This window comes from Meles meles, chromosome 4 (assembly GCF_922984935.1).
Source record: "Meles meles chromosome 4, mMelMel3.1 paternal haplotype, whole genome shotgun sequence".
In the NCBI taxonomy this organism is placed as follows: domain Eukaryota; kingdom Metazoa; phylum Chordata; class Mammalia; order Carnivora; family Mustelidae; genus Meles; species Meles meles.
Window position 1 is genome coordinate 89,540,317 of NC_060069.1, and position 10,906 is coordinate 89,551,222.

The 10,906-nt window shown below is 35.7% G+C and overlaps 1 pseudogene; it reads left to right on the top strand.

Annotated features, from left to right (window-relative positions):
• The first annotated feature begins 1,038 nt into the window (after positions 1-1,038).
• Positions 1,039-6,278, top strand: LOC123940723 (annotated as a pseudogene).
• The last annotated feature ends 4,628 nt before the right edge of the window (positions 6,279-10,906 follow it).

Here is a 10,906-nt window from a genome sequence, read left to right on the forward strand (position 1 = left end):
TATTACAATTTAAGATTTCTGATTAAATATAAATTAATTTTGAATCTCCTAACTAGTTGTGGTAGTGCTGAAGTAGAAGAATAAGGCATTTCCATATTCTGTTCCTGTAGCTGGAACATCAGTGTTCCCTAGTGGGCAGTGCTGTGAGAGAAGCGAGCTGGATGAGCTGGGGAACACACTGTTCAGAGACTTAGAAGAGATTAAGGCAGGGGCAAGTACAGATTTTTTTTTCCTCATTGCCTTACTACCTCATCATGTCTCTGTTGTCCTACTACCCAATCTTTGATTTCCACTTAATAGATACCCAATAACTATTTCCTTAATATTTCATTTTCATCACAAATTGGCAATAGTAAGCTTTCTTCAATTGATAAAGAAGCTTTAGATCCTTCTACCCATGTGAAACTTTACTAAAAAATAACAACCAGAAAAACTGGTAAACTTTCTTTTTTGCCATGGATTTTTTCTTTAACTGAAAAAACTCCACACTGAGATTTGTTTACAAAAAGTACATGCTTTTTTGTTCTAATTGTTGTGTATCACCCTAACTTACTTTTGAGTTTGCCTCCACTAATGAATCTGTCCATTTAAGACTTTTTGAAAACAAAAATTTTCAGAGTATGAATGACATTTACCTTAATAGGAGAAAGTGGGGGATTTGATAACATAAACAAAAAAAAAATTGCCGAATCATTTATATTGATTTTAAAATGCATTTATTTAACAAATATTTATTGAACATTTATTATGTGCCTAAGCACAAAATTAGTGCCCTAAAGGAGCCTGCATTCTAGAGGAGGAAAATCACACAATTAACCAAATAAAGGCTAAAGTAAAAAAATAAGGCAGGAAGGGGAACAGTCCTGGTTTATGACTGTTGTATCAGCATAATTATCAATAATGTTCCTTTTCACTTTCTAATTGTGCCAGTTAGAAAATAAATTACACGGCCAAACTCAATATTGGGGTGTTGGTAGGGAGAGGTATCTGAGGAAGGCCTCACAGAGAAAATAACATTTAACTTAAGACCTACAGGAGATGAAGAGAGGAATACTGCAGACATCTCGGGGATGGTTTCCAGGCACAAAGACCCTGGATATGAAGTGCATTTATACCTGGTGTGTCTCAGGAACAAGAAAAAGGGCAGCACAGTTGAAGGAGAGGATTGAGGATGACAGTGAAAGTAGATGGGAACTAAGAAGTAAGTGGAGGTTGGGGTGGGCAAATCTAAAGCCTTTTTGAGCACAGCGCCCTGAATGAGGTGGAAGCCATTGCAGGATTTTCAACAAATGAGTAACTGGTTCTGACTTGTATTTTAAGAGTATCTTCATAACTGCTGTGTGGAGAACAGACTGTAGAGAAGAAGGGATAAAGGCAATGAGACTAGTTTAAGGCTTAGAATCATCCAGACTAGAAATTTTGGTGGCTCAAAATAGAGTGGTAGCAGTTGAAGGAATGAGAAGTGGTTGGATTCCTGAATATGGGGATATAAGTGAAAGGAATAAGTAAAACATACTTTGAGTTTAGGTTTGAGCCACTGGAGGAATGGGTTTCCTTTTTCACGGACATGGGAAAAGCTGTAAGATGAGAGAAGGTTTGGTGGCAAAATCAAGATCTTAATATTAGATATATTAAGTTTAAAATGTCCATTAGATATCCATGTAGATGTCAGAACTGGAGAACCATTAATTATACAGATAATACTAAGAGCCATGACACCAGATGAAATCACAGAGAACGAGTGAAAATAGAAAAGAAGAGGTGTTTGGGAATCAATCCCTATAAAACTTCTATGATTACAGGTTAAGGAGATATGGAAGAATAATAAATATAAAGGAATATTCAAATAGTAGGATTATGAATATTTTTTCTCTTTTTCTTTTCTAAAATTAATAGGTAATACATTTTTGCATTTTTATAGTTTGTGATTTATACTCAGTAAAACAATTTTTGGTTGCTCAATGGGTTTGATCATTTATATAAACTTTTATACTATCATCAAATAAGATAATAGAATATTTCCATTAGACCCCAAATCCTCTTATGGCCCTTCCTGATCTATTTCCACCCCCAACTACATGTAACAATTTTCTGACTTCTCTCACTGTAGATGTTTTGCTTTTCCTTGTCATAATGTCTGCAATATGCGTGATTACATTTTGTTGCACTTACGGTCCTTTGTTCCTATTGACTATTAGGTAGTGTTCCTTTGTGTGAATAGAACAGGACTGGTTTAACGTTTTTGTTTTTTTTTTAATTTTATTTATTTATTCATCAGAGATAGAGAAAGAGGCAGAGGCAGAAGCAGGCTCCCCAAGGAGCAGGGAGCCCGATGTGGGACTTGATCCCAGGACCCCAGGATCATGACCCGAACTGAAGGCAGACGCTTAACCATCTGAGCCACCCAGGCACCCAGTTTATCATTTTTCTAATGGGCATTTGGGTTGTTTCCAGCTTTAGCTTATTCTGAATAGGACTGCTACAAACATTATTGTATAAGCCTTTTGTGGATGTGTGTTTGCATTTTGTAGGAATAGAATTGTTGGACAGAAGGTTGATGTAAGCTAACTTTATTGAAATACCCAAAAAGTTTTGAAAAACAATGATACCATTTAACAATCCACATGTAAAATATTTTAAACAGGAAATAGGGCAAATGTTTTATGAAAACAATTGAAACTGAGAATTATATAATTTCAATATTCATTAATACTCTTTATTATAAATCCCTGATCTAAAAAATCTTGTCAAAATACTCTAAGTGGTAGTTTTTGAGGATCTTAACTGGCAGTTTGTAGAAATTGCAGCTTGATAAGTGTTGCTGAGACAGTCTGTGAAGAGACCGTTCATTAATTAAGTATTATATGCAAATTAATTAATAAATTCTTGGCTCAAGCAGAGATGAGAAGGAATTCTCTCAGCTCCTTGGCTTAGGTGGAAAGTTACATTCCTAATGGGAGTAATCACAGGCTATGCTCTGTACCTATCTTTCAGTTTCCCTTTTTAAAAATTCCAGCTTCATCCATTTGAATTAAAAGTGTACAGACCTGAAGACTGAGTAACACAGACAGCCAGGAGAATGATCTTCCCCACTGACTTGTGGTAAGAAACACAGATAGAATGTTCTATTGTTGAAACAGCAGAGTTGCAGCAGCTTAGGGAAATTAAACAGAGAAGTCAAGATGCCAGACTGTCCTGGTGAGAGACAAGTGTCCCCTGTCAAGAGGAGAATGTGCCTTCAGAGGGCACTTGTGATGAGCACTGGGTGTTGTATATAAGCGAGGAATCACTGAATTCTACTCCAGAAACCAATACTGCACTATTAACTACATAAAATTTAAAAAAAATAAGAATGTGCCCCCAGATGTGTTTAAACACTTGCCCAATGGTTAGTTTTACAATGTTTAAACTTTTTTTTAATGAGGCTATAGTTTTCATAAACGCCAAAAGTTGGATATTAATTACTATGAGGTCTTAAACTCTGTACTCCATAGACAACTCAGGAAAAGCCTGTCCTTTGTAGTTTAAGTCTCTAGTTAACATTGAATTTCTACCCAGAAACAGAGAAGCAAAACTGTCAAATCAGTGATTCTCAACTTGGGAAAGGTGGTGGTGGCTGGGGGTGAGTCTTTCATCTCATGCCCCCGGGTACACTTTTCCTGTCTGGAGATGTTTTTGGTTGATACAACTTGGGGGCAGATGCTCCTGGCATCTTACTCATAGTTGCCAGGGATGCTGCTAAAAACCCTACAGTGTCCAGGACAGCCCTACCGTAGAGAGTTATCTAACTCAAAATGTCAAAACTGCCACTGTTGGGAGACCCTGGGTCAAAATATTTGTGTAGGTCTGAGGAGAGAATATGTTTAAAAAGACTAAAATTACAGACCTGGCCTTATTTGCATATTAGGACACTGGGGTTTATAGCCTATTAACTAAAAGGACCTGGCATACCCTCAATGTAAAACTGAAGTAGGAAAAAAACAGGCTTTGAAAGGTCTGATGAGTTTTGCTTTGGTTTTAAGGATTTGGAAATGAATATTTCAGAGGAAATACTGGAATCTCAGTGAATTTGTAAGGGAAGGGCAAGTTGCTGTTTTAATCTAGGGCACAGTGCCTTGCTAAAATGGGAGTGTTTTCTGAACCACACTACTGAGTAGCTCTGCCTCATTACTGTCCATCATGACATGTTCTTATTTCTCTTCCAACATTATAAATATGAAATTGTTATTGCTGTTGTTCACTCTGTTCATCCCATTGGACTGTAAGCTTAATGAAAGCAGGAACTATGTTGTATACTGTATGACCAGAGCCTGTCAATATAAAAGTTGATATGGGAAACAAAGGCAAAAGAAAAATTTATTGTTTTTTGCCTACAGCCCATTGACAAGTCCTTGAAACAGGCAAAGTGACATTCCTCCAGGAACTCAGATGGTTGATGTTAATATTTGCTAAGCAAAAGCTAATCTTAGCCCAATCCATATGATCCTGTAAGTCTACTTTAATGTATAAAAATTCCTTTGTATACTTTCTTTATCTCTAACCCCCAAGATACATGTTGGCAGTCATCCCCCAAGTATATGACCCACCAATATACAACGGAAGGGTCTCATGATTAAGGTTTTATTAGGTGGTAATGAGTGACTTTTCCCAACAATAGTTAGCCCCCTCAAGATTCTAGAAACCTTTGCTTCCAAAATTCCTTAGAAACCTAAACTCCCTCCCAACTTGAACGTAGATGATGGGCCACTCCTCTTGATCCCATTGCAGCTCTTTTTGCCTGTGGGTCTTGTCCCTGTACTTTAATAAAACCACTTTTTTGCACCAAGGATGTCTTAAGAATTCATTCTTGGCCTTTGGCTTCAATCTCACGAGTGAATTAAACATTTCTATAGTTTGAATTCTCACTACAGTCCATCTACCTTTAATATCCCAGACTCTTCATCTCTTGTATCATCTAAAGGGAACTTTCCTGAGAAAAGTCATACATTATTTCTTCTTTGTTCTATCCATCTGAATAAGAAAAATTCATCTCATAAACACTGTTCCTACCTTTGCTTTTGAGCAGGAGAGAAAGAAATGGGCCTTTGTGAATGAAGGAAGATATTACCTATGGAGAGGAGTATGACCTATTTACCTACAGTGACAAGGAGAAAGATGAAGTAGATGGAAAAGTTTAGTAAGAGAAGAAAGAGAGCTGTGACTTATTGTACCTCTCAAGTCCCAATCAATAAGAAAAGATTTCCATCTTCAAGTTGCTCAGAGCAGGGAGTCTGGTTTAAGATGGCAACATAGGAGGTTCCTGACCTCACCTCTTCCTACATACACACCAAATATACAGCCATGTATGGAATCCATTCTGAAAGAAATCCAGAAATTGAGTGACCCTGGCACATCAGGTGGAGGGAAAAAACTCACATCAAAATTGGTCACTACTATCTTTGGGAAAGAAGTTTAAGCATGGATCTGGAACCCTTGCTTTTGGGGTCATTTCCACTTTGTTAGTGACATTGTCATCTCTTCAGATGGCCACTTTGCCCTCCTGGGCTCCTGGGATGGAACCCTTCACCTTCATCTTTGGGATCTCACAATGGGTACCACCACACACAGATTTATGGGACATACCAAAGATGTGCTCTGTGTGACCTTCTCTGACAACTGGCAAATTGTTTCTGGCTCCTGAGATAAAACTATCAGCTGTGGAATACTCTAGGTGTATGCAAATATACCATCAGAGTAGGTATCCTGTGTCTGGTTTTAACCCAATAGCAGAATGCCATGATTGTCTCCTTTGGCTGGGACAAGCTGGTCAAAGTATCGAATGTGGCAAACTACAAGCTGAAGACAATCATATCAGCCACATAGGCAACCTGAACACTTGATTTTCTCTCCAGATAGATCCCTCTGTCCTTCTGGAGGGAAGGATGGCAAGGCCATGCATGCTGTGGGATCTTAATGAAGGCAATCACCTTTATACACTTGAGTGTGGGGACATCATCAATGCCCTGTGCTTCAGTCCTAAATGATACTGGCTCTGTGCTGCCACAGGCCCCAGCATCAAGATCTGGGACTTGGAAGGCAACATCATTGTAGGTGAACTAAAGCAAGAAGTTATCAGTACCATCAGCAAGGCAGAGCCATCCCAGAGTACCTTTCTGGCCTTTTCTGCTGATGGCCAGACCCTGCTGCCTATGCATACAACCTGGTTCATGGCAAGTGACCATAGGATGCACCTGCTAGAAATATGGCAGAGCTTTAGGAATAAAACTTTTGTTTTCTGACTTAAAAAAAAAAAGATGCTCACCAATATCGAAAGGACAATACATGAACAAATTGAAAATTTCAACAAAAAGACTGAAAATATAAGAATGTATCAAACAAAAATCATAGAGGAATACAATAACTGAACTGAAAAATTCAGTAGAGGGGTTCAAGAGCAGACTAGATAAAGTGGAAGAAAAGATCAATGAACACAAAGAAAGAACAAAGAGAAGCAAAAAGAAAAAAAAATACAGTGAAAATAGCTTAACAGAGTTATGGGGCCTCATCAAGCAGACCAATTTTCACATTGTAGGAGACCCAGAAGGAGCAGACAGAAAGGAAAGGGCAAAACACTTATTTGAAGAAATAATGGTTGACAACTTCCTTAACCTGAGGGCAAAAAAGAAAATCCAGATCCAGGAATCCCAGGGAGTTCCAAATAAGATAAATTCAAAAACTCACACTAGGATACATTAAAATTAAATTGTCAAAAGTTAAAGAGAAGGAGAGAATCTTAAAAGCAACAAGGGAAAAATAACTATTTATAAGGGAACCAGTACAAGATTGTCGGCAGATGTTTTAGAAGAGGATTTGAAGACCAGAAGGAGTGGTGCAATATATTCAAAGTGCTAAGGAAAAACAAAACAAAACAAAAACTTTTCCAACTGAGAATACTCTACCTGGTAAAATTGTCCTTCAGAATTGAAGGAAATATGAAAAGTTTTCCAGACAAGCAAAATCTAAAGGAGTTCATCACCACTAGACTGGACTTAAAAGAAATGATAAAGGAAGTTATTCAACCTAAATAAAAAGGACACTAGTTGGTAACAGGAAAACATAAAGGTATAAATCTTATTGGTAAAGGTAAATATACAATTAAGAATATTCTAATGTTGTAACAGTGTTATGTACATAACTTATAAACCTATTATGAAAGTGAAAGACAAAAGTCGAACTATACCTACAATCATTTGTTAATGGATATAAACAGAGAGCTTTATATGCTTAAATGTAAGTTGCTGTCAATTTAAAATAGACTGTTATAAACATATATTTAATATAAGCTTTATGATAATTGCAAGGTCAACCCTATAATAGATATACAAAAGACAAAATTAAAGAATTCTAAGCATACTACAACAGAAAATAATAAGATCTCAGAGGAAGAGAGCAAGAGAAAAAGAACCAAAGGAACTGTAGAATAGCCAGAAAACAATTAACAAAATGACAATAGTAAGTACCTACCATACCTGTCAATAATTACTTTAAATGTAAATGGATGAAATTCTACAATAAAAAGAGTGGCTGAATGGATAAAAAAACAAGAACAACTGCCACCGGAAAGAGATTCACTTCAGCTTTAAGGACACACACACAGATGGAAAAATAAAGAAATGAAGATATTCCATGCAAAAGGAAACCAAAAGAAAGCAGAAAGTAGTTATAACCAAACAAATAGACTTTAAGTCAAAGACTTCACTAACAAATCATTCTATAAGGATAAAGGGGTCCAACAAGAGGATATAACATTTGTAAGTATTTATGTACCCAATACATATGATTACTAAATATACAAAACATTAACAGACCTGTAGGGTGAAATAGATAATACAGTGCAGTAATGGTGAATTTGATGCCCTGCTTTCAACAATGCACAGATCACCCAGACAGAAAATCAGATAAGGTAATATAGGACTTTATATATCAGGACAAAATAGAATTAGACCAAATAGACCTAAAAGACATTTACAGAATATTCCATCCCAAACCAGCAGAATACACATTCTTCAAGTGTACATGGAATATTTTCCAGGATAGATCATATGATAGACCACAAAACAAATCTTAACACATTTGTGAAGACTGAAATCATACCAACCGTCTTTTCAGATCACAATGGTATGAAACTAGAAATCAACAAGAGGGAAGTGAGAAGATCTAGAAACACGTGGAAACTAAACACCACACTTCTTTGACTCAGTGGTTGTTTAGAAGAAATAAAAATGGGAGTAACTGATCCAGAAACATATGAACATAAAAACACAATATTAAATATTGTGGGATGCAGCAAAAGCAGTTCTGAAAGTTTATAGTAATAAATGCATATAATAAGTTTGATCAAATAAACAATCTCAGTTTACACCTCAAAGAACTAGAAAATAAGAAAATGTAAAGCTCTAAGTTATGAAGAGTAAGGAAATATTAAAGATGAGAGTAGAAACAAATAAAATAGAGATCAGAAAAAAAGAATAGAAAAGATAAGCAAAATGGACAAATCTTTAGCTAGATTAAGAAAAAAAAACCTCAAACTTAAAAATAAAACTGGAAACAATATATCTGACACTAAAGAAAGACATAAAATCATGAGACTACTATGAACAGTTAAACGCCAACAAATTACATAACCTAAAAGAAATGGATACATTTTTAGGAACACACAATTTACCAAGACTGAATCAGGCAGAAAAAGAAAATCTGAACAGAGAAATAAGGCATAAAGAGATTGAATTAGGGGCGCCTGGGTGGCTCAGTGGGTTAAAGCCTCTGCCTTTGGCTCAGGTCATGATCCCAGGGTCCTGGGATCCAGCCCTGCAACAGGCTCTCTGCTCAGCAGGGAGCCTGCTTCCCTTCCTCTCTCTCTGCCTGCCTCTCTGCCTACTTGTGATCTCTGTATGTCAAATAAATAAATAAATAAATCTTTAAAAAAAAAAAGAGAGAGAGAGATTGAATTAGTAATCAAGAAAGTTGCAATAGGAAACTCAAGGACCAGATGGTTTCCTTGGAGAATCCTACCAAATATTTAAGAATAATTAACACCAATACTCCTCAAACTTTTCCAAAATATTGAGGTGGAGGAAGTATTTCCACACTCATTCTATGAGGCCAGATAAGAAAACCAGATAAGAATACCACAAGAAAAGAAAATCATAGACCAATATTCCTGATGAAGATATATGTAAAATTTCTCAACAAAATATTAGTAAACTGATTGATTTAGTAAGCTAACAAATTCAAGAACACAGTAGAAGGATTTTATACCATGACTAAATGGGATTGATCTTTAGGATGCAAGAATGGTTCAACATACGAACATCAGTACATGTACTACATTATATCAATAAAATGAAAGACTAAAATTGCATGATTTGTTTTAATAGATGCAGAAAAACCTTTGATAAGATAAAACATCTTCATGATAAAAGCCCCTAACAGATTGGGTATAGAAGAAACCCACCTAAACTTAATGAAGGGCATATACAACAAACTAACTGTTAACATTATACTTAATGGAGATCAATTCAAAGTGTTCTCCCTAAGATTGAGAACAAGGAAAAGATGCTCATTCTCACCAGTCCTATTCAATATATTATTGGAAGTCAAGCTAGAACAATTAGGCAAGACAAAGAAATAAAAGGCTAACCAATAGGAAAGAATGAATTAAAATTGTTAGGGTTTTTTCCTGAAGATAGAATCTTGTATCTACAAGAGCACAAAGAAAAAAACCGTTAATCAATTTTAGTTGAGTGGCTAAAATATGCATAGAAAAATCAATTGCTTTCATTTGCACTAACAATGACACATCTAAAAAAGAAAAATCATTTCATTCACAATAGAATCAAAAGCAATAAAATACTTGGGATAAATTTAACCAAGGAAGTAAAAGATCTATACAATGAAAATTATAAAACAGAGTGGTAGACAAATCAAAGACACACACGTTGGAAAAATATTAAATGTCCATACTACCTAACGCCATCTATAGAGTCAATGGAATCCACATCAAAAACTAGACATTCTTCACAGAAATTGAAGAAATAATCCTAAAATTTGTGTGGAACTACAAAAGACCCCAAGTTGCCAAAGCAATCCCAAAAGAAAAGAACAAAGTTGGAGCTATCACACTTCCAGATTTCAAACTATACTGCAAAGCCAAGTAATAAAAACAGTATGATAACACAAAAATAGATGCATTGACCAATGGAACAAAAAAGAGAGCCTGGAATCAAAACCTGGTATATATAGTTAACTAATATTTGAAAAGGGAGCCAAGAATATCTAATGGAGAGAGGCTAGCTCTTCAATAAGTGGTGCTGAGAAACTGGAGAAACACACACTGAACAACAAAATTGGAACCCTATCGCATACCACTCACAAAAATTAACTTTAAAAGGATCAAAAACTTAAACATAAGACCTGATAGCATAAAACTTTCAGAAGAAAACATAGGAAAGAAGTTCATTGACATAAGTTTTGGCACTATTTGGAGGCATGATATCAAAAGCACAGCAAAAACAACTGAAAGAAAAACTTTTAACGAATGAAAATACATCAAAGTCAAAAGCTTATGCACAGCACATGAATCAGTGAAAGAAAAGGCAACCTACAGAATGGAAGAAAATAATTGCATATTTTGTATCTCATACGGGTTGATATCTAAAAAATATAAAGAACACATACAACTCAACAGCAAAAACCCCAATTTGTTAAAAATAGGTAAAGGGCCTATATAGACATTTTTTCAAAGAAAACCTACAAATGGCCAACAGGTCACAACTAATCATCAGGAAAATATAAATGAAAACCACAGTAAAATATTACCTCATTTCCATTAGGATGGTTATCTTCAGAAAGAAAATATATAACAAAT